A 23,454-nucleotide genomic window follows, 5' to 3' on the forward strand; every position below is an offset into this window, starting at 1 on the left:
CTTTGTTGAATAATTAATAACACTGATATATAGTATTTTAGACCAATTTGATTTGTTCTTTCTAATACCCCTGACACACGGGCACTCTAAAGTCCTTTAGGTAAGGGGACGTCTACCGGAAAGGCGTTCAAGTGCAGTGACACGCGACAAAGGAGTATCTCCTTTACGGCAAAGTTCCTTTTCGGGAAAGGAGATCGCGCAACTACTTTTCGAGCGGAAAAGGAGTTACTCTTGCACACAGCGTGCACAACTCGTCAGTAGAAGGAAACCTGCCACACAACTACAGTGCCCATAGGTATCTTTTTTTACCTTGCGAAAATGTTTTAATTGTTAGCGGTAATACAATTTGTCGAATAGTGAAGATATCCTCTAGCTATACTCTCAAACGCTCGCATAACGTCGCTATTGCCGCCATGTTGAATTTCGGCAGTGTCGTCGTCGTTTGCTGCGCGCATGTGGTGTGTTCACGTCACGAGATGGAGACTGCACAGAAGAATACCCAGAAGAAACCACAGTTGTTGGAATAACATATTGAATAAATCGCGTTACGCCTGCGCGCACAAAGGAAGGGACGACAAAGACGTGAAAAAGGACGACAGAAACGTGGGCATCACCAGAATAAACAGCACGCATAGCAAAACACCGGCTGCACATAGTTGCTGGACCAAGTTAAATGGCTGCTAACAAATAAAAAACGCGAATAAAATAAACGACTATAAGCATTATTAGCCATCAACAATGAAAAAAATATATTTTCTACAGTATTTTCTACAGGTTCTACAGTAGCTAAGTGTAATTAAATATGCAGCTTTTTAAGAATGTTTTTTTTTCTCTTGTGGCTTTAACAGCCAGCGCTATTTTTTTATTTTTTTGCGGCGTTCATCTGAGGAACTACCTAAAGAAGTTCAGTGCGGTGCCGTGTGTCATCGGCGCAACTCCTTTCTGCAAAGGGTCCTTCAGAGTAGCAAAAGGGGTTTACTGGAAAGCACTTTAGTTTTGCCCGTGTGTCAGGGGTATAACCGTGAGTACGATCCCACTGTGAACGAGAGGGCATGCTCGCGCTGTTTCCACTTCCGTTGCTCAAAGGCTATCGAGATTTCGATAGAGTTGTAGGGTGCTCCGTTGACTCGATAGACTATTGACTCGGCGGCCTTCGAAACCGCCCGTGTAGCAGCTCAAACTTTACCTTTGAGTCAACTGACTATCGGTTGGAAGGCCTTCCAAATGCCCGTGTGACAGGGGTATGAGACAGGTCGAAGCGTCGCTGGAAGTGAAACCTCGCAGTGCCGTTCGGACGCGCGCGTCGCACCTTACAAGGAGCGGCAAAGAGGTTAACCTTTAGACGCCCCTATGGAGAGTGCGCAAAGCGTGGAGATGATGAATGAGGGTGTCTCGCCGGCAGTCTCGTCCAGGAGGAAAAATGTAGCGTTGCAGAGGTCGCTGCGCGTAGGAACAACTAATGTCCGCAAATTAGCGACTAAAAGAAGGCAAAAATCAGTTGTATTGTGACGGAACAAGAATTAGATACAATCGCCGTGCAGGCAACAAAAGTTGAAGGCGAGGACCAGACCGACGGCATGTTACGCCCGTTCACGGCGCATTATACTGTGTGTGTCAGTCATGCGGTTGCGATGTCCGGAGGGCGTGTTCTGCTTGCACGCAGTTGCTTGCAGAATGTTATACAGTCGGTTACATGCTGTTCATTGGGCCGCTTCATAGCCTGCGATTCTCTTTTTGCCAGTGATAAATGGCGCGTGCTTTGTCTGTACGCTCCAATTACGTTGCACAGCGTCTAGATTTCTTCTGCCGCATTAGTGAGCATTGTAACACTGATGTATATACTTATTCTCCTCGGTGGTTTCAATTGTGTATGCTCATCATGAGAGAAAACGAGTACTATGCCGCATCGTGACGTTAGTACGGTAAAGTTAATGGATATCATCAAGGGCTTCGCTCTTGAAGGTGTGGGAGAATGTTGTACCAGCGGGCATGATGTCCAATTCGCACATTTTCAAGGTTCTAGTCACGCACGCTTACACAGTGCATATGGGTAGCGGGATATATATGCCTCTGCGTATGGATTTTTGCGTAACCCCTCTCTCGTTCACTGACCATTGCCTCGTGATGTTTAGCATTTGCAGTAAGAAATACATAAAAGGAAAATTAATAATAAACTACTTCAGGATCGTCCTTTCAAAGCTTTAGTACCTGAAGGCATAGAATAACTGTGCAATGTCAATAACTCAGAAATGGGGCCGAACTGGGAAACGTCTAAGCGAAATATCAGTATGAAAGCGATAGAAAGAAGTAGCATGCTTAAATAAGAAGAGCGAACTCATAGGAAACTTGTGTTCGAACTTGCAAACTCTTGTCGAAGAAAAGAGTGTCCAACACCTGAAAACTTTTAGGCAGATATCCATGTGATGAAAGAAACATTCGAGTTGTTAGACACTGAAAGATTTCAAGGCGCAATTGTAAGAGCTAGAGCAGATAAAAAAGTATGGACTGAAGGGCATGCAAAGTGCGCACTAGGCACGGAAAAAGGTTACGCGCAACGTAATACAATAGCAGAAATTTAACGGTACAGTGACAAGCTCGAAAGAACAGATTGAGCAAGCCTTTTACGAGTATTATAGTGCTCTGTTTTCGTTAGGTACAGGAGACAGCGACCATTTAAAAAGTGAATTTTTGTCCTTCATGACACACTTAGATGACGAAACAAAGAATAGATTGGAACTTTCAATTTCGAAAGGGGAGGTAGAGAACGCGACTGAACACCTAAATCCCGGAAAGCAACCTGGCCCTGATGGGCTAAGGGCGGGTTTGTATAAGAGTTTCAAGCGAGAAATATCTCCTATATTACGGCCCTTATTCAATGAAGCCTTTCAGCTTTAAATCTCTGCCTCCATCATTTCTCACTCCTCATGCTATTTTCAAGCGAATCTTGTATTGGTTCAAAAGCGGCGTTGTTGTGGTCACGCAAAAAAACCCAGTTGCTCCCAGAGCAATGCAATTGCGGGGAAGGGCTTATTGATGAGATGACAGCTGCGCCGGCGCCGTAGTATGAGTCATTAGCAAGGTTTCCATCGGCATAGGCGCGCGCTCACGCCACGAGCGCAGCCAATGAGAGACGTTTCGCTTCCGCCGAGGAGAAAAAGGGCAGAAAAGGGTGTCGTGCCCGCTGCGCCGGCTTCGTTTCCGCTCAGTTCAGTCTCGGAAAACGGATGCAATGGGATGGCCCCGCGTTGTGCATTCCCCCGAGGAACGGCAGCCTTCGGCGAGCGGCGGCGAGAACTCGCCTGTGAAAAGGCTCGCCGTAGGCGTGCCGATCCAGCCGTTAAGCCCTAAATATAGTCCGACGTGGCGTGAGCGCGCGCACACGTTACGTCGCGTTGACGAGAACAACAGCGTCTATAGTGGGCCCGATGGTTGGATGCACTGGCGCAGCCAACGTAACCGGACGCTCCCAACGCGCCCCACGCGCTTGGCGTCGAACGGCACTCGCCCACACGCCGATAACGTCAGACTATAAACGCGCCTTCAGAGCCGCCCGAGCCCAGGTAATACGACAGCAACGAGAAGATCTCGAGCTAAGTGAGCGGGAGACCGAAGTAATCCGGCACCGTTACCTGTGGGTTACTTAACCGCGACGAAGGTCAGGTACACACAGGACAAGCTTCAGTTACCCCATTTTCTGGTAGGGGAAGGGTTGTTTATTTTTTTATTCCTAAAACAAACGATTCTATCAAACTTCAGCAGGTATCAGCTTATCCGCTGATCAACCTAACAACCACAGATTACAAAATATTTTATGAAAATAGTGGCAAGAAGGTTGCAGAGTGTAATACAAGAAATAGCGGGCCCGCAGCAAACAAGCGTAATAAAGTGCAGAAGTATCTTTACCAACATTCACCATGCGAGGTGTGTATTACGAGTGTCGCGATGTCGTGAAGGGTGCAGTCGCAATGCTCCAGATTGATTTTGAGAAGGCCTTTGATCACGTGCCACATGACTTGCTTATAACTGTCTTAGAACATGCGAATGTTGGTACGGTAATGACAGAAGCTGTTCGTATGGTTTAAAGTGGTTGCAGTACTCGGCTGGTTGTTAACAAAGAGGCTGGATATCTTATCGAAGTGCAGCGCTCCTTCTCCAAGAATGCCCTATTTCTCCTCTCCGTTCTTCCATGTTTATTGAATGCTTTTGCCTTGGTATTATAAACCAAAGTTCAATTAGTGGCTTGTGAAATACTTTCTCCCCCCTTCCCCATCTTTCATCGCCCCCATCCCTCTCCCATGTGTAGGGTAGCAAGCCGGTTACGCTAAACTGGTTAACCTCCCTGCCTTTCCTTCTCTACTTTTTCCTTCCTTCCTTCCTTCCTTCTTCATAGAGGGCGCGGGAGTTTTGAGGCACGGACATTGAGAAATGTTTGGGAATACACAGGGGACGCATTCTGAAGCTATCCACTTCGGTGATAGTATCGCTGTCAAGCGCGCTGATTGGCTGGTTGAGCAAACTCCAATGACGTAGCGCTGAGCCAGCCAGTCAGCTCATTCGATTTCACTAAAACAGGCAACCAGTGCGTGCCGATGGCGAACGCATTTCGAAGGCGATAGTATCGCCGAAAGTGATCGTTTCGCAGTCCCTGCTCTACCGTAAAAAGCATAATTGACAAATTTACACATTTTCTCCTACAAACTTGCTGAATAACGGTTTTCGACACATGTTGCAATTTAGGCATTGATGCTAATGTATTCTCAAGGTGTGTTCACAAGGAAATAATTTGGAAACTAGCATTAGCGCTGATATAAGAGCCGTCAAATTTGAGCTAGAAATACACTGTTCTTCCACTTATTAGCAAAATACAGTTTTATGGGCTGAAGCACAAATCGAATAGGAACGCCAATCTGTTTCGTCGTGCATTTCGGGAATGCATATCTAGAGACTGATTGATCCTCAGAATTCGTTCCAAATGGATACGCTTTTCGAACTCAGCGGCTACAATTTGCATACCACAACATGTGCCCTAAAGTAAATAGTTTAAAGGTTAATTAGCACACTCTCGGTAATTATTCGATTACGTATTTCAATTTCTTGTGCAAATATTGTGTACCACTTAGAGTAATCCAGCTCAAGGAGCGAAATTGTGTTACATGCCACAAGCGATTGTTGAAAACTCTATCTTAAAAAAAAGAATAAAAATAAACTAATAAACGCGTCACTTGCGTCATGAGCAGAGCTGTGTGCTTGCCTATAGCGTGGCACACATAAGTCAATGCAGCTACTCTAATGTTCTATGCAGCTAGAATGGTTATAAATGCGCATTTTCTCGAGCCGTCTCTTTCCAGTGCCCTCGCGAGGGCTGTACAATCAACGAGAAATTTTTACGGAACACGAGATCTGATAAAAAGCGTAATATCTGCGCAGCCCACAACGCAGCCTAATATTCGCATTTACAGCCTCTACCAGCATATGTGAACAACATTGTGATGTTCGGTTTTACTGACTTTACTGTTACAGGCTGCTCAAAAATTGAACGTTTTCTGGGATCCCGTGGTCCGTAAACCTTTGCTGTTGACTCTACATATGACAAATTCTAATACAGCGCCCATAACGCCAAGAAAAGTATTACCTTGGACTTTATTATAAATTTTTTTGTTCGTATGATTCCATTCTTTTTTTTATTTTTTATTAACATCCACCAGAAATGCGGCCGATACTAGTGACAGCGTGGGCGTGGTTTCGTGTGAGACCGTGTCAAAAGGCAAGAATATCGTAAGGTGAAAATAATAGTTCCAAAATACCGCCCCTGCACACACACACCTATTAGCATATATGCATATAGTGTTCAGATAGAAATACCAATGCACACAATGAGCACGCGAAAATGCAAATTAAAAAAGAAATATTAGGAACGCGAAGTCATTATTTTTTTATTAGTTAGAGTTGCAAAAGACTAATCTATTCTTGAGAAGGTCTCTTCACGCTGGAATCTGCTGCGGACTCACACCAGACACATGATGTCTAAAGCTTTCTTTAAAAAAATAAAATAAGAAAAACCTAAATCAAAGGGGAAACATGACAATTTGTTATAGTCAAATGTACATCAAAGGCATGAGACGTGAGAGTCCTGTCGCTTGATGTTGCGAAACCGGGCGCGGCCGACGTAGGCTTAAGGACCTCGCAAATAGTAAAGGGCACTTTGCCGCCACGCACACGCGGACACGATCCTCGCTCCGTGATATACGTACATCCTCAACGTCATTTACAAGCCTGCCAAGCTGACACTCTTGATCCCTGCCTTCATAATCCTAAACAGAATGCAAAAAGAGCTTTTGTGACATCTTAGGCTGCGTTTCTCTCTCTATTGTGAGATTAGATGCTCTCAGTATTCGCCATATTTATGCCACTTAATGATGCGTGTTTCTTTGGCCACTGTTATATTCCATGACGTGCGATATATTCATATTTCTCTTGGTGACTATCCTTGCCAGCCTCTTCTCCTTTTGTCATGTTCAAAAAAGGAGAAATAAAAGCTTTCTCCATATCTGGAGGAAAGGTCGTCCAATTTATCCGCGACAAAGTTCCATGGTCTTGACTCAAAGAGGCGAACATGGCAGAAAGCACTATGGGCGTTTCTACTCGGGGCAATTTAATTAATCTGTGTAATGAAGACACCGGTAAAAAGAACCCAAACAGTGAATCACTTTCTTTATGCAAGGCACGACGAGAACGGCAAGGTCAGCAAACACGCTGCGTCATGAAAGCCTAAACGCGTGAGCTCGGTAACGAAAGGTTGCGACACACGCTTACTCGCCTGGGGCTAAGGGCCACGCGAACTTTCTTACGTCGCGCTCACCTGGAAACGCCTCCATCCAGGCCTTTGCAGGCAAGCAGCTCGTAATTGAAAGAGAAATAGAGTCTCATTCCCTTTATCCCCTCTTTCTTTCGAGTTTCGATTACGCTTCACCAGTCTCGGCATACCGTCGATGCTTACAAGGTGGCCCTCGTGACTCGGATAGGAGGCAGCCGTCGTCGTCTCCTTCCGAGATCGTTACGCGTTGGCGGTATTTCTTAAGTCTTCAAGAGAGCGTCCGAACGCCCCGGATGTTCACGGCGCCATCCGAAACCCAAGCGCGCTCGTAGATACGCGTGATGAAGGCGTAAAGGCCCAGGTCAGAAGTGCCCTCTCCTGGAGTTAACGCCAGAGTGAGCTGTGCGCAACGAGCACGCCTGAAGGTAATGGCGTCGTCCGTGCGCGAGAACATTTCCTTCTGCTTCGCTGGCTTTGGGCGTCTGCGTAGCTGGCGTCACGCAGGAAGCATTGCGGCGTAATTATTCGAGGAGGAATTAGAAGAGAAAACAGGCTGCATAACAAACAATTATTGCACCACACAGGCTGCAAGATTGGGTGAAAGTACCCAAGTCAATGTTTCTTTCTCTTTCTATTCCTTTTCCTTTCTGTGTTTTGTTTTGTTTTTGCTGGTGTAATCGTACACACGCACACACACAGACATGTATGTATGTATGTATGTATGTATGTATGTATGTATGTATGTATGTATGTATGTATGTATGTATGTATGTATGTATGTATGTATGTATGTATGTATGTATACATGCATTCATGTAGGTATGTATGTATGTAGTAAAATCTGGTGCCATGGCCGCAGTAAAAGCCGGACATCTCGGTCACGTATACTGAAACGCCTGACATGCTTTAGGAAAGAAATTAAGCACGTTTTAACGTATTCTCGAGACACTCCCAAGTACAGAACGGTGCGTCCCGTATACGTGTGCGCTTTGCGAGCTAAAAGTCAACGCGGCTAAGAAAAAAGAAACCCAGGGAGATCTATAAGCGAATTGAACGGACTGTGTGTTAGAAGATTAACCTTTAGGTTGTGTTTTTCTTTTGTTGTTGTTGTTGTTGTTGTTGTAACAGTAAACGAACTAAATAGACAGAAAATAAAGCATACTTTTTCTATAAGTGATACAAGCTTTTCGTTGTCCCTTAATAGTCGAAGGCAGCCCGCGGTGGGTCAGTGGCTACCGGCGTCAAAAATTTTGAGTTGCGCCTTCTAGCGTGTGATGTCAACACAACTGATGTGCTACGTGTGTGCCCTACGTGAAAGCAGTTTTTCAAGCCCTGTGGGTGGAAAAGTTTGTGCTAGAGTGTATATCGAACATTCTAAGTGCACCATACTATGCCGAGCCGCAGAGATCTCCCGAAGATTGCTACTTTCAGTTGCGCAAAGGCGACCGGCGCTCCATCTTAGCTGGAAGTCACTTTGAAGCTATATGCTATACGCCCACGCATTGGGAGAGAGCGTGCCAAAGAAGGAATATGCAAATTCTACCCGACATGCATCATACGACAAAAGCAGAACCTGCTCTTCGGCTAGTTGGCTCATACTATAAGCAATAACCATAGCGCTAACAATAATAACACAATAAAGGTGTCAGGAAGAAGACCACACTCACAACTGGTTTATCTTGGGAAAGAAGGCATAAATACAATCCATACAAGTACACGTAAAAATGAATTGATAATAGACTGCCATTATCCTTCGTAAGCGTACTTGGGTCGCTGTCTTCCATCCTCAAATAAAGCAGTCATGAGTGTGGTGTTCGTCCGTTTCTTGTGTCGCTCTTGTTTACGCGACAATTATTGATTTAATACCACAAAAGCAAGTTTCCTTGCTGACATTAATGGAGCACAGCTTGCATGTGCCGATATGGCTAGCGCACCAAGCCAACGGCGCTTTGCTGTGTACGAGCCCGCGGGCTGGTCTCCCGGCTATGGCGGCCGCTTTATGATGGAGCTGGAACGCAAGAACACGTATGTACCATGCTTTGGGATCGTGTTCAAAAATCGCAGATGGTAGAAGTTAATCAGAAGTCTTCTACTGTATAACATATTCTTCAGATCATGTGTTGCCTTGAGACATTAAAATCGATCGATCAATCAATCAATCAATCAATCAATCAATCAATCAATCAATCAATCAATCAATCAATCAATCAATCAATCAATCAATCAATCAATCAATCAATGTGACGTTTTTGGAATGATTGAGAAACATCAAAAAGAAGCATTTCTGACGTGATAACTCTCACTTAGTTCTAGCTTTAATCATGTAAGCAAAGCAAGATGTGAGGCGCAGAAAAGCTCTTAATATAACTATATTGATTTTCCTGCATGCGCATCCTCCCAACCTATGAAACGAGGTATGCAAATCTTATCTTGTAGAAAGCAACTCATTATACTGTTCCTCCCTACATCCTGCTGTTTTCATGTTGATAACCTAGTAATTAGCTTTAAAAAAAGCGTCTATTTGTTGGAGCTGAATAGTTGAGTATAGTTACAGTGAATAATGCACACGCAGCTATAGTATACAAAACTGACAGTAACGCACAGCTCTTTCATTCGAGGATTTTCCTCGTTGTCGCTCTATTCTCGTTCAATATGACTTGGAGTAACTTAGGCATCACCTACAAATACGGCTTTAAATTTGAACGCAAGGAGTTATGTACGAGAGGCGTCGACCAATGAAACTAACAAAAGATTACGCGCGTGGGCGACAGCTGCGAACCGCAAATAATAAAACCGCGCCGTACTCGTATATTAAGTCTCATATAGCAGCCCACGCTGCCGAGTCACGGTGCTACCTGGGCTAAGCCTGCACTAATCCTTCAGAGTGGCTCATTAGCTCTTTCACCCAGAGCTAGTTCGAAGGATTAGCGCTTTGAATGTGGGCGGTAGGCTTCGTGTTCTCAGGAGCACGACTCCCAAAGTTTGTAGACGGGTAGATTAGACCACTGAGAGTCGGTACTCCACAGAACATTTGCTCGCGTATCTCGGTGATTGTTCAAGATATGCTACCACAGGAAGTAATCCGTACCCAAGGATATTTGCTTCCTTTAACGCACATCGGCACCAAAGTATCTCGGAAAGATTCAGATGTGTAAACATCTCGCTCCTCACCATGAGCTTATTAGCCGTTCACTACTCTTTGGAAAGCTTTGCGCCGTTGGTGCTTTCTGTATAGCTCTAAAGAGTCAGCTGATTCGCGCATCTCAGGGAACACAGCTTGCTAAAAAACTAAAAGTGCGAATTTGAGTCTGTACACTGTGTCGTGATGTGCGGTGGCAACTTAGAGAAGCGCAGTGGCAACCTGCATTAGTCATCATAAATGGCCCTCTAATTTGTAACACATTGTTAAAATCGTGTTGCGCAGCAGTACTGTTCCAGGAACGCGGCAAATAAATCCCCTTCGTACTTCTAACTCCACCTTCTCCCGCTTCATTTCTTTCAAAAGGCAAATCGTAAGTGCCTCTCCCATGCTTCTACCAAACGTTTATAGAAAGTTTCGTTGATGTGAACACAGCCGGCTATAGTCTGCTGTTGCCTAATATACCTTAAACATGGGCAAGCGGACATAGAGATGTACGGGGCTACCTTAAGACTTTCGACTAAAACGCTCGAGTTTTCCTTCACTCAAAGCGCGTTTCGAGTGGAGGACGATTTGCGAGATGAAAAGCTGCCCTCAAGGAGCATTTCGAGTGGAGAGTCGAGGGGAGGCGCATTTGTGAATACGGGGGTGCTCTGATATACTGCGAGAGGAGGGCGTGGCCAGCTCAGCCGCATATTCTCGTAGCTTAAAACCTGCAGCATAGACTTCCTTCTCCACGTTTCAATGTCTGCAACAAAGTGCGCAAGCCTGTGATATGCGGCTTCATAAGCTATCAGCGTGAGACCATGAGCTTGTGTCCCATATTGAGAAGCTTTGCAGCCAGTCTACGAGCATTGGTATCCAGTTATAACAATGGCATTCTTATGTTTGGTGAATATCGTAATCACAAGGCTGCACCGTGCGCCCGATCTCAATTGCCAACGAAGCGCGTATACAGATATTTCAACTTCTCGTTTGCCTCGGCACCCTGCTCGGTCGGTCACTAGTTCACCCTAATTAAAGGCTTTGCGCGTGATAAAGTGGACTAAACAGGTACACAAAAGGTAGAAAACCGAGTAACGTGTATGGTACATCAATATGCGCGCTTTCTGTTGTGTGCCATTTGGATTATTCGCATGATACGAAACGAATTTGTTCGGGAAGTAGGTTTTGTGAGCCAGTCCCTCAACGAAAATATTGCGCGCTGACACCCTCTGTGTTACAGTGCCTCTATTTAAGGGCTTTGCCATTCATTCTGCACGCCACATTATTTGCGTGGTTTTTCTCAGTATCTTATAGTGCTTATTCTTTAGTAACTCAATTGAAGAGGTTGACAATGCGACAGGTCGTATAATGCCCTAAATATATGACAGATGGTCTATAGGAGAAACAGCCAAATAATGAAATTGGAAGGTGTGATGAGATAATTTTGCGCGCGTGGGGAGAGCTCGGACGACTGCGGACAGTTCTAGTTATGCATGTCAGAAGGGACCTTTGTCTTGAATCAGGTGTAGTAAGCCTCATGGTAATGAATTAGGTGTGTGCGAATAGCAATTCTTGATACTGAATCGAATAGTAATGGAATAGTGCCGGAAAGAAATTGAATCCAATCGAATATCGAATACATTGCAAGTAGTTCTCGAACAATGTGCAGTCGTATTCACAAATTGGTGTAAAGCGACGTTCACATCGAAGTATTCATAAGGTTAGCAAACTTTTGTCATTACTTTGACGCTATGCAGCTTTTGTTTAAATAAAAATCACAAGTGGAGCATTAGAGAAACAATTAAGCAGTTCGTGCGCATACAAATGACCCTTTGAAGAGTGCTAATGAAGCCGGTCTATATTTTGGTTCCCAGAGCAACATGTTTACAAGTTTTATGCTTATATTATGCCCGCGGAGGTGAACGTTATCGAACCATTGCTCCAATTCTGTTTAAATGCGCACATTTCAAGTTTTGAAATATTCGTAAACCATGAGACACATATTCGCGTTTACGAACAGTGACTATTCGATTCGAAGACCAAATAGAATAGGTCATTATTCGATTTGTTATTCAAAAGTTTCGAATATTCGCACACCACTAAATTCCTGATGGTGTTCTTAGTGATGTTTACGAAGGTGGCAGCAGCCCATTTACTCGGAGAATGAAATTTGAGCCCGACAAATATTACGCAGCCACTGCTATGACGGAGGTTTGAGAAGTGAAAGAAGAAATCTTTTGTTATATGCGTATTGTTTGACACAAGCTTTTACAACACACGCCACATTATCTGAAAGCGGCCAGACAGCCTGTTACTTCTTCCCATAGGAGTGCATATTATCTAATCATATTATCTAATGGCTGTTGCCTGCGTTGCGATTCTACCGCGAATGATGTGGCTTACAGCAGACTTCCTTACCGTTTTAAAGGTCTCTCAACAAAATCGGTGTAACAAGTAGTGGCCAAGAAGACCAGTCGGGCTTGCATAAAACTAAAAAAAAGGGGGGGGGGGATGAGGAGGCTTAAAATAGAAAGCAAGGTATTTGCACAGCAACACTTTCAAGCATTGCCGATGAATCCAATTTTGTCAAAACAACATTCATTCGTTCGGTCCCGTGAGCACTTACTTGTTTCAGTCAAGCAAAATGGCACACCGAGGCACTTTAGACCCACTTTACTCGCTATCCGCATGCTTCGCAACAGCTAAGCAAGGTGCTTGTGCTCGTGTTCCAATTTTGCCAAAACAACATTCATTTGTTCGGCTCCCTGCGCACTTGTTTCAGTCAAGCATAACGGCACACGGAAGCGCTGTAGATGTACTTCACTCGCTACCCGCATGCTTCGCAACAGCTAAGCATGGTGCTTGTGTTTTCTCAGCCGTAAGCTATCCCCGCCACGGAGTTATTTCTCTGATCACTTCACCTCTTGTACATTTTTTCCCTTGTTTTGTTTCTTCACGAACACCGACAGGCAACTGTTTCCCGGAGCCCACCTGCGATGCAGGAACGGCAGAAAAGGAGTGTTTATCTAGCTCACTCCAAAATCTCGCGTTTTGGAAACATTGCTGAAGTCATTGCTTGCGAACAATGACATTCTTCCAATGCAGTCACGCTTATTGTTTACTCAGCAGTACATCGAAGGTGAAGCGTATTTCCTGAAAAATGACTTGGCTGACCTTACTTTTTAGTCGGAAGACATCGCTAGTTACGGAAGAGATAAGCTTGCATGCGCAGACGCATCTACGTGCATATTATTATAGGCAAACGAAATGCGAGATGTTCTATCTGCGTGGAATGTGCATATATCTGAGAGTTAAAGAAATAACCCTGAGCATGGGCTCGTAGTAAATTCTGCGTCGACAATAATTTATTTGTGTGTACTTCCGTTAAATAGAACGTTAGCTTGTGGATTAAATCATTTCACAAGGTCTAGTTTGTAAGACATCAGATGTACGAAATTGTTCACCTGCATCTCACAAAAACGCCTGCAGTTAGGTATCTGGTATCATGTTGATGGTGACGTTAGCGGCAGAATAACTGATTTTAAAACCGAAGTATTGCCTTCTACACGCGCACATAAAAACTTATATATTATATTTTCAGCGTCTCTCTCTCTTACGTGCGCTCCTAACCACACTATTTGAGCACAGAGTTTGACAGCCAAACACAAACATAACCAATGTACTCGTGCGTCAGCTGCTGCAGGAATGTCTTCAGAGTACACGGCCTGCAGACGCCACGCCGTCCGTGTTAGTATAAGCGCTCACGCACTTATGTGATTACGTGATCCAATTGATGGCACAGGAGCGTCTGAGCCAACAAGCAAATATATTGTTAAAAAAAGCCCCGTCCACTTCTTGCATATATCCCTTTCATTATCCCTTTAAGGACAAGATATAATTACAGGAAGAAATTGTAAAATTTTCATCTAAATCTGCAACGCATATCCAGAATAAGTATAATATACAAAAAAAATATTTTGCGGAAGCTTCTTCAGCAATAGGGGAGGCGGAGGAAAAGGGGGGGGGGGGGGAACACCAAGCAGAAAACTGGAGGTGGGCTTCACCCCAAGACATCCATGGCCTCGTTTGGAATTCGCATAGACAACTGTTGTCATACGTAAACTACTGGCGTACGTTTCACTTGCTTTACATCATGTGTGTGACACTACTGTGGCTCGAGATGTTGCATCAATCTGTCTCCTCTGAACGCGCTTTCAAGAGAAAGCGAGTCGAGCGCCACATATCTCTCTTCTCCATCTGTTCCTGCTCTAAGCCAACAAATGACGCTTTATGTTTCTCATTCGGTATTGGCCAAATACATTTAGCGCGAAATTTCGTACTCAGTTCCGAAGCTCAACCCGGAAAATGTTTCCTAGTATTTGCCTGTAGGCAACACAAAGAAATAAAGAAAAAGAGAGGAGGGGGGGATGTTCATTTCTAACGGTAACTTCATTACTATAACTCCCTCCTCACCATTGTGGGAACATTGTTTCAAAACTGTTTACTTAAATTCCTGCTAAGTCTAAATGCTAGTTTATTTTCGAAGGCAATTTCTAAGGTTCTAATGTTGCGAACAAAAACCTTCAAAAACTGACAATTAAGTTTGATTACCATAAACATTCCACTAAGTAATTTTGGTAACAGCATAACATTGCCTCGACGGGTGGTACGCAACAAAATATAGTATGTACCAGACCAATCGATTTTCGTAGGCCTAAGCTAAATGTTTAATGAAGGCAAAATAATACACGCAATATTTTCTTTCTTGAGATAAAAATTAAAAAAAAACGTGTCAATTCTGACAATTCTGACGAAAGCTACTATCCCATCCTCTCCACCCTCTCCCGCCTATGCCCCGGATAAGAACGGGAAACGGGAAGATTTTGCAAGCTACTCGGTGTATACAAGATACCAGCAACCGCTTTAAGCAGCCCAGGCTACCGTGGAAGTTAGTACCAGCGAAGCATAAAAACGCGCCTACAGATCGTAAAGCTTGTTGCTGGGGGTACGCAGGGTAGCGTTATGACCAACAGCGGGTACGGCGATCGCGAGAAACGGCGTTTTCCCCATTGCGCGCCAACAAAATACCCGCTTTTGTTCGTTCCATCGGAGACTCATCGCAGCCCGCAAGAGCAGAGATCTTGACCCACTTCTTGCAATGTCGCGACATGACGCCATCTACGTTCTTTTATTTTTAAATTCCCCTACGTTGGGGAGTAGCATTCGTCGTAACGACCGTGGAAATCAGAGTCGTTTGTCATTGGCACTGTCGTGGAGCTTTCAAAAAGCCAGCGTCGTTTTGATGTTTCTGTACTTTTGAACGCGCACTCAATGAAGACAGGAAGAGCGAAAACAAAAACAAAAAAGCATAAAGAATCGGCTTTCTTTCGAAGGCACCGTGGTCACGGCTTGATGCATTGGTGCTAGAAGCAGAGACAAACTTTATTTTGCTTTGAAAGCAAGTTGCAGTTCTGTCCCTTGCCTATTCGTTCTCTCGAATAATATTTGTGCCAACAATAGTGGCGGGAAAAGCATGCTCGGTTTCAGAGTACGGCAGACGAGTTGCCAAGATTGAGAAGCGATGTAGTAAAACTGGTCGAGGGAGTAGTTAAGTCGCGTAAGGAAAAAGAAAATAAGAGACAAACACCTCCCCCGTTCTTTCCTTCCAAGTAGTCGTATGTGCAACTGATTGATGGTGAGGCGAAATCAAGGCCGGACTATTCCTATTCATATGCACGCCAGCGCGGAAGACCATTTCGCTCATATACTTTCAGACCTTGCGTCTGTTACGTACGCTTCACTCGTTATAAGTCAGTGATAAGTTTTTTGTTAAATTTATTTTTGGAAGTGAGGTTGAATCTCCATCTACGCTTTCGTTGTGCGTATTACTCAGCCCAGAAAATGTAATCGAACAGAACCAGCCTTTCTTGTTCAGGCGAAACTAATACGATGAGAACTCTCCCTGATTTTCGGTGAAACCGACAGGCGGAGAAAAAAGAAAGTAGCGGTGATTTAGCGGTGACCGCGAGAGAAATGCGTTAGAATTACGTCACGCCTCTTTCAGGTCCCGGATCCGTGGTTTAAATCGCGTTCACCACAATGCGGGGTGTTGTTCACCAGTTCACTTCACACACGTACTGCCTCTTCGAGGAGCCAAGTGCAACTGACGGTGGCCCTGAGCGAAGCACCGTCAATTGAACTATATATGTAATATATAAGTTGGAAGGAATGCAGGATCCCGTAGAAAAGCGAAATCAAACATATAATTTCGACGTTTCTGTCGGGGTCCGCCCTTGATGAAGAGTGCGATTGCCAGGACCCAGAGCTCAATTAATACACTTTCCCTGTAAGAGTGAAGCATATATATATATATATATATATATATATATATATATATATATATATATATATATGTATATAGTAACTCAGAGGTTACTGTATAGTAACTCAGAGGTTACTGGAGGTCACAGTATGGGTGTGACATAACCAAGTGGAGGTGCATGTGCATTAACCGTCTTCGTGGTCTCACAAAAGTTTCATTAGCTTCAAACTGTAGTAACGACATGCACTGCTCTGACACCCATGAGGCTGGCACTCTTTTCCAAAGGGAGGACTTAATGTCATACTGGACCAGAAACACCTCCAGACCGCTGTCTGAGGCGCGACATCGGAAAGCGAGACGATGTTTTCCACCTCCGTAGGGGAGTGCACAGCCTTTACCCAGTAGCAACGCTAAATTATTAGCAGATTAACCACAGCCCTCGGTCCCGCGAGGTTTCAGTCAAGAGGGCAGCCACAGAAAAGAAAGCAGACTCTCTCTTAGAATATTTCTTCGAGACATCCTTGTCTGCGCAATTTTACCTTGTCTTGTGATAATTCTCATTCTCTCTCCCATTTCTCCCCAGAACATCAGCAAGAGTGCAGGTCACACCCATTTATTGTAAATAAAGGATTGGCAACAACCCGGGATGCAATGCAAAGAAAACTTGGATTTAAATATCAAGTTGCGGAAGCATACGTCAGAAGCAATGTGTTTTTCATTTCAACTTCTGTGATTAAAAGCCACGACTCAGCTAGCAAGCTAGCAAACAGTTCTTTATTTCAACGGTAATACACAGCTCTCCAGCTAACGGAAAGCTAGTTGACCGTCATCAGTTTCAGACGCTTACGAGTGTATCACTAATGTTTCGGTGCATTCAGGGATGCGTTGAAGTAAACAAGGAAATAAAAAACACAAACAAAAAAAAATGACATGCAACTACTGAACATATAAGACACGTTTTTTTCTCCTGCAGTGTCTATATATGGCAAAAAAGCTTTCATAGGTAAAAAGAACGACCGAAACCCCGAGATTCCTACCGCGGCTTTCTATTAGCATTGCCGTGACCAACACTACTCTTTGGTGTCACAGTGCAAGAAACTCACGAACTTGTTCGACTAAGCATATCAATAATATAAATTGTGGTTTCAGTGCAAGAAGCAGCGACACTGTTAGGGCTCGTATCGCTTATTCTCCTTGTCCAAGCCCTTCAGTATTCTTTTTCACGGATGGTCATAAACTAACGAAATCGACAAAAATTCGGAGGTCATTTGCGGCCAACTCTTTTCTTTATTTCTTCTTTATTTCTGCATTTATTTCTTCATTGCTACCTTTCTTTATTTTTTTGTCTCTTTCTTCTCTTTCTTTCAGAATGATTACAGACCTGATTGCCGACATCACTTTTTATTGGCTTCGTGCTTCGGTAGCTCCACAAACGGCCACAGCGATTTTACCTCTCCCGATAACACACTCCCTTAAATTGGCAAAGGCAGTCTTCTGACAAACATACGTTACAATACGACATCATTGCGAACTGACGTTAACTGCGATAGGAAATGGCATTATGAGAGCCTGACGTGTCTATTATTTAATTAACAGAAGCTTAATTTCTGTTTCGTAGAAAGGAGCTGTTAGGCCGATAGCGCAAAACGTCCCTTTCATTATATGTGTATCTACTACAATTTGTGCACTTTGCAATTGCGTAAGCCTAAGCGTTGAAAAAGTAGGCTGCAGTCTTCTTATTTGCTAGTATCCAACTCCGTCCATTCTTGGCAGGTGCCTTTTATTTACGCAGTATAGACGGCATGCCATTATGAAGAGAAGGCATAGGTGAGCGGTAGCATGCCTGTGATCATTTTATAACAAACTATTTGGATTTACCACACACTGTTTGTACCCTACTTTATGTTGATACCAAGGGAACTTTGTCGTTTTACCGAAGAAAGGATCGAAACGCGCTTTCAAATGTAGCGCGTCTGCCTTCCAAAGTAATATGTCAGTTGACATGAGAGGCAAATGAGTGAAAACGTAATTATCTGCATCAGGGTGAAGTACAGTCCCAACCTATTACGATAAAAAAATAATCGTGAAGTTTCGTGGCATCTCCAAGAGACAAAGACTTCGCGACACGCAAATATTCTTCTTCATTTTCTCTTCTCGCACGCACACATCGGACATAATCATGCTGACTAAGCACTCATTCCAATATCTTAGTCTGGGCAGCGTTGCTGCTAACAAAACGTCGACTTGAAGCGCATACAGTAGCCCTACGCAGATAGTACTAGCGTCGATGTGATGACGAGAATGCAGAACAAGAAAGATCTGCGTTCGATATTTTTTATTTGCGCGCAGTGGTGATTACCGACATAGTTCACTGCTTCGTGTCTACGTGTGTGCGAGTTCGCATACAGACTTCACTACACTAGCGCATATCAACGCTTTTTTTGAGAACTCAAATACTGACATTCAGCAAGCGCAACGATGCACAATACATGAATTGGTAATGCTGCATGCAGACAACCAGGCCAAACCTAGACGGAAACCATGAATTGCTCTTTTCATCGATGACACTGACTGCTTCCTCAAACCTAAAAAAGTCCCGGCTCCAGTAGCATATATATATATATATATATATATATATATATATATATATATATGCATGCTACTGGAGCCTGGTTTCGAATCCGGCCACATTGATGCCTTCAGGTTGCATGCGTGGGTTTATCGACCAGTTGCCTTCACCCAAGAAGCGCACGCGCTCCTCACGCCTGCGGCAGAAAAGACGTTCCACATCCGCCGCCAAGGTTTGGTATTTGTTGCGCTGTCTAACACTCCCAAGGTTAACTCTAGTGGTAAAACATAAGTACCCAAGAAAGTGGATGGAAGAACCGCGCCGGCGGTAGCTCAATTGGTAGAGCATCGCACGCGTAATGCGAAGACGTGGGATCATTCCCCACCTGCGGCAAGTTGTTTTTTCATCCACTTTCATTTCCATTAATTTGTCATTTACTTAATTCAATTAGTAAGCATAAGTAATTGACCCTATTCTGTCCTTTGTGTCATTGTTTGTTGGCTTTTTATGATTAACAAAAATCGGGCCCTCTACTCGTTCATTGTATATATATATATATATATATATATATATATATGTGTGTGTGTGTGTGTGCGTGTGTGTGTGTGTGTGCGTGTGTGTGTGCGTGTGTGTGTGTGTGCGTGCGTGCGTGCGTGCGTGCGTGCGTGCGTGCGCGCGTGTGTGTGTGTGTGTGTGTGTGTGTGTGTGTGTGTGTGTGTGTGTGTGTGTGTGTGTGTGTGTGTGTGTGTGTGTGTGTGTGTGTGTGTGTGTGTGTGTGTGTTTCGGTGTGCGTGTGGGGACGAGGGGGGTATTGCGATGTGAAAGTGGCTTGCAAACTGCCTTTAAAACATGCCTTATTAGAGAGTGATGTATCACTGTATAGCTTTATCACTGTACAGTGATAAATAAATCTATACAGTGATTTATCACTGTATAGATTTTATGGTCACCTAACGTATGACCATAAAATCTCACCGCATGCATTAAACCTGTTCAAATTACTTTATCACAACCTATCGTCATGTTATTTATGGTCACGTACTTAGCTTCCGCAACAGCGCTTTCTGTGAACAGCTGCGTGAAATTATTAGGCGTAAAAAAAAAGAACTTCGAAAAGAAAACGATACTAAGAAATTATAGCTTCATCATGGATTCCTCGTGGTAGCGAAAACAAGCTTCGTGTAGCTTCCCTCTAATCTCGGTGAATGTAGAGGGTCAAGAGAGATGATTAACTTTCACGTGCCAATCAATTTCCTCACTTTTGTAAAGGCGGGATACCTTGTGCTGGCTATGCTTGTGGCTCCTTCAATTTCGCCTAAGCTCCAGACTGCTGGACGTGGATTACAGTTTTGCTTGCTCTACTGAGCAAGTCATTCCTGCAACAGATATGATGGATAGCCTGGCGGGACGGTAATCGGGGACCACATTTTGTCGTGCTTTATTCGGTAACCGTATACCCACCGAGCCGCCTCCGCAACGCCCCCTTCCTCCTTCTGTGTAAGCGCGCCTACCGACAGTGGGGATGAGATGCCTTGCGATTGCGATACGGCTTATGCTGCATGAGACGCTGATACCGAGCCCTGTCCAGAAGAAAGGCGTCTCCCGATATGCAGTATATATGAAATGGGCATACATGTCCGCGTCTATTCACCGCGGTCCTTTATAGGGAGAAAAAAAAAGGGGGGGGGGGGGGGGGGGGCGCTTGACTGCTTCTTGTGTTTAGTTGCTGCCATTTACCTCTCTGGTGGATTTTATGTGCCAGACTACAGTGACCCACATTCATATCTGTGCCTTTTGTTCAGGGGTCACCGCTGCATTAAGTAAATGTTTTTTTACGCTCTGCTACGAAATGTATTCGTCACTTATTTATTTATTTATTTATTTATTTATTTATTTATTTATTTATTTATTTATTTATAGACATGAAACAGACTAGAACTTAATTTACTTTGTTTCAAGCCCACATGCTTTTTGTGTGAATGGAATATGCTCCTCTTCGTTTTACGTACGTCTCCGACGTAAATTGAATCTGCTGGCTAGACAGATTTTCCGACTTAAGTAAACATTGAGGCATCGTTGTTCTTATTTACTTATAATTGCTCGTCATCAACCTTTCTGTTAATTATCCCTAGAAAACAGCAAACGGTTTATAATATGTGATATGCAGCACGGATTGCTTACATAAAAGGAAATATCAACGCAATAGCTATGTACCGCAACTGTACACTCCACGCAGCCTCTGTGTACGAAGGGCGCCCTCTTGGAAAGCTAACGAATATGACGCTTCTTTTTTTGATGCCTCTAATACCAGGTGTTTCAACGAACACTTTCATTTTTTTTTTAATTGCCGGTGGTAGATGGCACCATGACTCCCACAAAAAAAAATGAAATGCACAATTGACTAAGTAACATAAATTCACTATTAAGCTTTTAACTAATTACCTTATGGCACATATTGCAATTTACAAATTCTAGCAAGGGAGTTTGCAATGCGGATGGATCCACTTGGAACGTAATTTTCAGGCTGACACCAGTTTCGATATATTAATTCCTTAACTTTGCGGCTATGGTGTTAGGCTGCTGAGCACGAGGTCGCGGGATCAAATCCCGGCCACGGCGGCCGCATTTCCATGGGGTCGAAATGCGAAAACACCCGTGTACTTAGATTTAGGTGCACGTTAAAGAGCCCCAGGTGGTCAAAATTTCCGGAGTTCCCCACTACGGCGGGCCTCATAATCAGAAAGTGGTTTTGGCACGTAAAATCCCATAATTTAATTTTTTTTTAACTTTGCGGGGAAATGCATTGGTGCTCCAGTTACTTTTGTGCTTCAATGCGTAAAACGACGTTTTGTAAAGAAATTAAGTGGAATGACAGTGCGTTTTTACTGCAATTTCGACGGCGCATGTCACGTAGATGGCGTCATTCACACAGTTCTTTTCAAGTGCATATGCCTTGTAGTCTCACCCGCTAGAATTTACAAATTGCAACATGCGCCATAAGGTAATTAGAAGTATAATCAATGAATTATTGTTAATTAGTTGCTTATAAAGTTCAGCTTTTTGTGCAAGTAATGTCCGTATCTTCGAGTAGATCAGCTCATTAACTAGAATTGTGCTATCTGAAATGGACAATTTTTTAATTTGGAAGGGTTCCGTCGGAACACCCTCTATAAAAGAAACATGAAACAAGACTGAAGGTTTGCAGAAACATGTGGATTTGAAATGAACAATAGTGGTTAAACCAGAACGAAAGTCAATGTTTCGGCAACGTACTTGTCTTCGCCAGTGCTCTGACGAAGGCAAGATTCCGGACGCCAACGAAGGCAAGGTAAAACGTTGGCTCCCACCGACGTCTATTCTTCCACCACTGATGACCATCGGCCGGAAAGCGGTAAGGCAGATGTATATACATATACAGTTTACAAAGAATGATTTAAATCTGGTAACGTACTTTCCACGGGAGCCGTATATTTTACAGTATATTGTATATTGTATAGTAAATTGTATGATTCAATTGTAAAGAACTGTAGCTTTCAGATTTATTCCTTTACGGAGATCTTCAAGTACAATCACGTACGTGCAATATCAGCTGCAACACGGTGCCTGTGGTCGAAGGGGCACCATGTTGCAGCTCATTTTGAACGCCACTATATACACCTAGGCACGCATTGAAATGCGAGCCGAGACACACTTTTGCTCCAACAATGTGCGCGGTAACGCTAGCTACAATGAATCAAGTGTGCGAACATTAAACGCAATGCGTAGAGTTCCCGTTATTACAGCAACATAGTAAGAGACAAAAGCCATTTGTCCTGACTTAACTGGAACTGACAAATAATGTGCACGCAGCCACCTTGATGATCTCTTATGCTATCAGTGAACACTGCTTTCAAAAAATCGCAAATGCGAACCAAGCGCGAAAAAAATGCATTCTCTGTTTTTGTAGGCGAAATAAAAGTCGAAGCACTGAGATGCGCTATTTAAAGGGTAAATTGACAATCTTTAGAAACAGACTACTTGCGTTTTCTTTTCCTTTCGGGAATATAAGTTCAAATATAAATGTGTCAAATATAGCTATAATTACGAGCTCCATGCTTTTCACCTCTGGTGTAGCCGTCAGAGGTGGACAGGTATCACCTATTACAACACTTTGATGTATTATAAGCCACGTTATCGAGTGAAACGAGTCTGTCTCATTAAAGCAACAACGTTGAACGTAAAGTGCTGAGGGCACGGGGTATCACACCACAATGCCTATTTCAGTTCGTTAGTTTTACAACATTTTGGTTAATCACGAAAAAACACTTTGTGCGATGTCGGGCCTGGCGCAGTCAGATTATTTGGGGACTGCCGGGGAAGAAACATTATCCTTGTTATTACTGTATATATTTCGCCTGTGTCGATGTGCGCCTAGTTGCTACCGGCTTTGCAAAGTAAAACATAACGTTTGCAATCCCTTTCCCCTTTACGGGTCGTGGCTAGTAAGCCAGCGCGCCGTACGCCTATGTTAAGCTTCCTTCAAACAATTTCTAGTGGAGGCTACTTAGCAGGAGACGTCACTCCCTGGCATCAACAAAAAACACGACAGACCGATTGGTCACTTTGGCTGCGAAGTGATGAGAAGG

At 43.8% G+C, this 23,454-nt stretch overlaps 1 protein-coding gene and 1 non-coding gene across 7 annotated transcripts in view; one reads left to right on the forward strand and one right to left on the reverse strand.

Moving 5' to 3' along the window:
* Window positions 1-23,454, reverse strand: part of LOC126531446 (thrombospondin type-1 domain-containing protein 7B-like) — an 834,929-nt gene that overhangs the window by 63,101 nt on the left and 748,374 nt on the right. The window lies entirely within an intron of this gene.
* TRNAT-CGU (transfer RNA threonine (anticodon CGU)) lies at window positions 19,150-19,222 on the forward strand. The gene has a single exon. It is a non-coding gene; the product is annotated as a tRNA-Thr (tRNA).

Source organism: Dermacentor andersoni, chromosome 5, assembly GCF_023375885.2.
Source record: "Dermacentor andersoni chromosome 5, qqDerAnde1_hic_scaffold, whole genome shotgun sequence".
In the NCBI taxonomy this organism is placed as follows: domain Eukaryota; kingdom Metazoa; phylum Arthropoda; class Arachnida; order Ixodida; family Ixodidae; genus Dermacentor; species Dermacentor andersoni.